Below are 5724 nucleotides of genomic sequence, written 5' to 3'. Positions count from 1 at the left end.
AAAACTGTGTAAATACCACGGCTAAAGCAGGTCAAAAAAGTCGATGGTAAAATATTAATTTTACCAACGAGTCAAAGCATAATGTAGTGCATGGTAAGTACATTTTTAAAGTGCAATATTGTTTTTATTATATTAAAAAAAGTCCATTTTTCCAGGACAGTAAGTGATGACATTCAGAGAACTTTAAGGCGAAGTTTTTAAGGAAATGCTATTCAAACCGTTACCACGTTTAAACAAAAACATATTCACGTAGACAACATTTGAAGCTTGTAAAAGGGATTCCTTTTTTCTAAATAAATTGCACAATGTATATTAGTTTATAATTCATCAAAATCATTATTACATTAACTTTTCTGACTTACGTGCAAACTTTCTTTAACTCAACAAAGTGTATTGATAGACTTCTTAACTATATCCAACAAGACTCCAAAGTATTTCAAGTTGTGATTCTCCTACATAAAAGTGTTAGTAAAGACAAGACATTATTAGCAAGTGACATTGTCAGTAAAATTGCAGGCAGTGTTCCTATTAAAGTTATGGATTTTAGCAACCGGCATAGTGGGAAGGCCCAAAATTTGGTACATGCATGAAATGTTACCCACCTTAGAGCGACGACATTATTGATCACGCTACAGTTCTGACATAGCAAAGAGTATTCTTCCCGGAAAAATGCTGTAAAAAAATATTTTAAAACAATTGACAGGGAACGATGGTCGCCCAAAGAATTATCTGATTTTTCTGTCGCAGGAAAAAAGAACTAGCTATTTAAAGTTTCTGCAAAGTTTGTGGTTAGCTAATTTCCTAGATGTCAGTGTCCTTGAACTTGCTGAGAACGAATTCTCAAAGAAGAATTGGTTATCAGCTGATCATTCACATTTATAAATAGTGCATCAATTTAATCCATTTACGAAAATCTACTACCAAGATAAATTTTCAGAAAAAACTCATCTTTTCTATTACAAGCTGAAGAATTTAAACAGATATGAATTAAGAATAGGTTCTTTTGACGAGCCTCCTTTAAATCGTGTAAAACGGAACCGTTCGGGATATCCTGTTAAAGTAACCGGAACAAGAGCACTGGTGGTGAAAGCTTTGTCTAAAACGATAAATCGTCCAATTTTGGAAATGGAGTCCAATATTGAAGGGTGGGGTGATTGGAATAGCGACATGAGTAAGAACAGTACTCTTTCATACCAAGTTACTCCCAACCAAATACAACTTTATACTAATTTTGGTCTATGTAACGTTGATGGACAAAAAATTGTTGACTACAGCAGGGCTCTTTGTGAATTTTGTTACTATCCTGTTGTGCCAATTTTAAAGTCCAAAATGTTTTCTGCCTACCAACATTCAAGAAATTTCTTGTACATGGCAGTGTCAGTGTTCTTGATGGTGATGATTCCTTTCATCGTACGGTATGTTCTGAAATCTAAAAGCAGTGTTTGGTCCCCTTTGTACATATTAGAAGCATTGCTCGGATTATCGATTCCGCCTATGCCTCAGAAGTTGGCACAAATCATATTCGTTTTTGAACTTTTCAGTTTTTTTACTTTCTCATCTGTAATTTTTGCAGTTCTCACTGACATTCAGTTGACAACAGAATACGAGTTACAATTCAATACTTTAGAAGATTTAAATAATTCTCTTCTTCCACTCGTGATGAGCGAGATAATGTCAGACATTTTGCTATCCGGAAAAAATGACGAAATTGTTGAAACCTTGCTAAATAGAACTATTATCGACTCTTCAGACATAAGCTGCATCAAATTATTAATAAAACACAAGAATATCACGTGCATCATGACAGAAGGCGTTGCAAAATTTTATATCCAAGAATACGATAAGGTTTAGGCTTACATTAAGATTGGAAAAGCGTGTATCCGAAAAAGTATAAGTACCATGTTTTTAGAACCAGGATCCCCTTACATTCAACAATTTTTTTCGAATTTTGTTATATTTGATTCAGTCTGGACTTCTTGGCAAGTGGAGACACGATCATTCAGTAAATCCGTTCTCGAATCCCATCAATGAAATTATTGAGAACTTTAGCCAAACGACAGATACTATTATACCTCTGCTTTTAACTATTATTGTAGGATTTTCTACTTCGGTGATCGTATTTGTGGGTTAACTAATGTTGCATTATCTATCCAAATACTTCTCAAGAGAAGCAAGGCAGTATTGTACTAGAACAGATCAAACGCTAAACCTGTTTTTATAAAATTGATCGAAATCTAAGCACATATTGTTCAAAGGGAACTAAGAGAAAATCTGCACTATGTCTTAAATGACGATTTTCAAATGAAAGCTGAAATCGATGATGCTTTTAATTTTACCAAAAATAAAACACGAAACCCAATAAGAGCACTACAACAATTCGTAATAATTACATAAAGAGTTGAAATAAAATGTTGAGCAATGTGAGCCCTTAAGGAAATGTGTGACTGTACATAAATTTGTAACTACGTAAATTTGTTTTGAAGTTTCATTTCGTTTTCACTATGCGATAAAGGAAACCTTAAGCCTACCAGGAAAGTAATTTCGATATGCATAGACCATTACTTGAGAAGTTATCAATTTATTGCTAGTCAAGTAAGATGTAACTTTAAAGAAAGACGTATTTTGCACAGTCTACATTTGAAGTCTGAAAAAGGCATCCAATTTTTCTAAATTATGTTCAAAGTATTTTTAACACAACAATGTGTGCTACTAGACTTGATAACTACATTAAACAAAATTTTCAAGTATTTCAAATTATAGTGCTTCTGCATAAATTTGTGAGTGGAGAGAAAGCCTTCTTAACAAATGACATTGTTAGTAAAATTACAGACAACTTTATCACTAAGATTATCAGTTTAAACAAACTGACCAATATGAAAGTGAAAGATTTAGTAAATGCAGAAAACGATAACTTACTCAGATCAACGACACTATTTTTCACGATACAGTCCTTAAACATCAAACAATATTCTTCTCGGACACATGTCTTGAACAAACTTTTAAATAATCCAACAGGAAAGAAAGGTCGCCCAAAGTGTTTAGTGTTCTTTTTTATCGCAGGAAAAAAGATTTAACTATCTAAATTTTTTGCAAAGCGTGTGGTTAGGTACTAGATTTCAAGTATCCTCGAACCTACTGACAAGAAATTCCCAATGAAGAATTAGTTCGCGATTGCTGATCGACAACTAGCGAAAGTGTATCAATTTAATTAATCTACGAACATCTGCACCAAGAAGAAATGTTTAGCAGAAGCTCATTTGTTTCATAAGGAGCAGAGTGGTTTGAACGAATATGAATTATAAACAGATGAAGAATTGTTCACAAAATCCGGTTGAAGTTACTGAAGCAGGAGCACTTGTGGTGAAAGCTTTGTCCGAAGCGACGAATTGATTAATTTTGAAAGTTGCATCAAAAATTGAAGGTTTGGGTAATAAGTACTATCCGTCAACCCTATACCTCAGAAATTGGCAGAGCAAATCATTTTGCTTTTTCAAACAGCGGAAAAGACGAAATTTTAATATGCTTTGCTGAAAAAAGCTATCATCGATTTTTTAAGATACAAAATGCATCAAGTTATTAGTAAACCATAAGATTACAAAATGCATTAGGGCAGAACGTGATGTAAAATTGTATGCTGAATAAATACGATAAGTAGCATGCTTCTGTGAAAATTAATAAAACCGTGTCGCCAAAAGACAATACTTGCCATGTATTTAGAACCAGGATCTCCTTACATACAATGAGTAAATCAAAATTTAGCATAGTTCGTTCAATATGGAGTTTTAGCAAGTGAAGACAGGATCATCTGGTAATTCCAGTCTCGAATCTACTTTTAACTATATTCAAATATTTTGAAAGGTGTAAATAATGTGTTGAAGTAGATCAGGGAGTCGATTAGGTCATTTTTTCACTTCAATTTCATTTTCATTTCACTGTAAAATTCACCTTTTTCAATTGCTTCTCTCTAGGCAAAGAATTTAAGGAATTTGAATGTGGCACTAAATTTAAAGTGGACATTAATTTAAAAAGTTATGTAAGCGATCCCAAAACTTAAATAACCCCTTTTTATTGAGAAGTTCTTGTGACCCTCCGAGAAGTGTGTACAATATGCAAAATAATAATGTCAATCAATTTACTTGTATAATGTACTTAAGATTTTATAGGCAATTGGTTATATTCACTTAATTTTGGAAAATCTGATATTCGAATAGGAAATTCGTGCCTGTGAAACTCCTCACTTCATTGGCGGTCATTAAAGCTTTAATTACATATTTTAATAATAAAATACGAATTTACCATCAGATGTTCCAATTTTCATTTTGGAGTCTGGTGGGTTTCACTGTCCATTTTGGGTTACAAATGATCGTTTTTCTTGGAAAATTCTATTATTCGGTTGAAAAGTCATATATTTTATTAGAAATATCTTGATTTTTTCAGTACGAAATTAATCTTCTTGATTAAAGTTCAAGTAATCGGTCAAAAGTTGAACTACTTTGCTAAGAAGTCATTCTTTTTTTAGTTCAATATTTATCTATTTGGTAGAAAATTCAACTATTTTGTTGAAAATTCGTTTTTTTATTGTTCAAAATTAATTTTTGAAGCCATTAATTTAAATATTTAATTTTTGGTTACAAACTACCATTTTTAGTTGAAAATTCACCTTTTAGATTGAAGATTTAACTATTTTATTTACTTTTTTTGTTGCGAAGATTAATCTTTTTCGTTAAAGCCAACTGCTATTAATTAAAAAGAAATTTTTGTCAATATATTCACTTTTTGTAGATTGAATCCTTCTTGACGGAAAATTTATCTACTAGGTTAAAAGTTCGACTTCTTTCTTTAAAATTCTTCTTTTGTTTTTGAAGATTTATAGTTTGATTTGAAAAGTTCTAGTATGTTGCTGTAAATTTAACCTTTTTTGTTTGAAAATTCGACTATTTGGCCAAGGGTTCATCTTTTTAGGTTGAAAATGAAACTATTTGGTAATAAAAATGTCGTAATGCTTTTAAACGGACAGACGCTGTCACCATAGAAAACCTAAAAAATTTTAAAAATTCGTAAGCACCTTTAAAGAATTAAAAAAAAATCACAGGAACAATTTATAAGACCCTGCAAAAGCTGGTTCCAATGGGTTACAAGGGCGTGGACCCCTATTCGGAATACACGCATATACATACATTCAGTTTTATATGCATATGGCGAGCCTATGAGATTAGACGAATGCGAATAGTTGGTCGCTGTTTGACATGGCACTTCTCCGTTCGAACATTTATTATGTGCGATTCGACAGGTGCTCACAATGAAAATACTCGACATATTGCAAGTGGCCTCTGAGTGTGACATCTTTCTCCGAGAAGAGAATATAGCTGAGGCTACAAGGAAATACAATAAATTATGTATACTTCTTCTTCTTATAGAAAGAATTTTTGTAACTATTAAAAAATATTCTAAAAATTAGAAATATTAGGGGTCATTCCAAAAATAAGTCACACCATCAGGGGAGGGAGATAATAGGTTTCGTGACGATTTGTGACGTAGGGGGTAAGGGTTAGCGCAGTATCTGACATCACAAACGAAAAATATAAATGCAATTAGAAATTTTTTGAAATGCCTAAAAAAATTAATTTAAAAGTCTAGTATTATATTTTTGGTTCAGAATTAATGTCTTTTAGTTAAAAATTCTACTACTTTGTTAAAGGTTTAACTCTTTCCTTACAAATTTGT

The 5724-nt window shown here is 32.1% G+C and overlaps 1 long non-coding RNA gene across 1 annotated transcript; it reads right to left on the bottom strand.

Annotated features, from left to right (window-relative positions):
- Positions 1-3740: 3740 nt before the first annotated feature.
- LOC117168359 lies at positions 3741-4810 on the bottom strand. The gene is made up of 3 exons (XR_004466484.1): positions 4694-4810; positions 4297-4382; positions 3741-3964 (listed from the first exon to the last, which is right to left on the bottom strand). It is a non-coding gene; the product is annotated as an uncharacterized LOC117168359 (long non-coding RNA).
- Between the last annotated feature and the right edge of the window lie 914 nt (positions 4811-5724).

Source organism: Belonocnema kinseyi, chromosome 2 (genome assembly GCF_010883055.1).
Source record: "Belonocnema kinseyi isolate 2016_QV_RU_SX_M_011 chromosome 2, B_treatae_v1, whole genome shotgun sequence".
Taxonomy (NCBI): domain Eukaryota; kingdom Metazoa; phylum Arthropoda; class Insecta; order Hymenoptera; family Cynipidae; genus Belonocnema; species Belonocnema kinseyi.
This window is presented reverse-complemented; position numbering and strand designations above follow the sequence as displayed.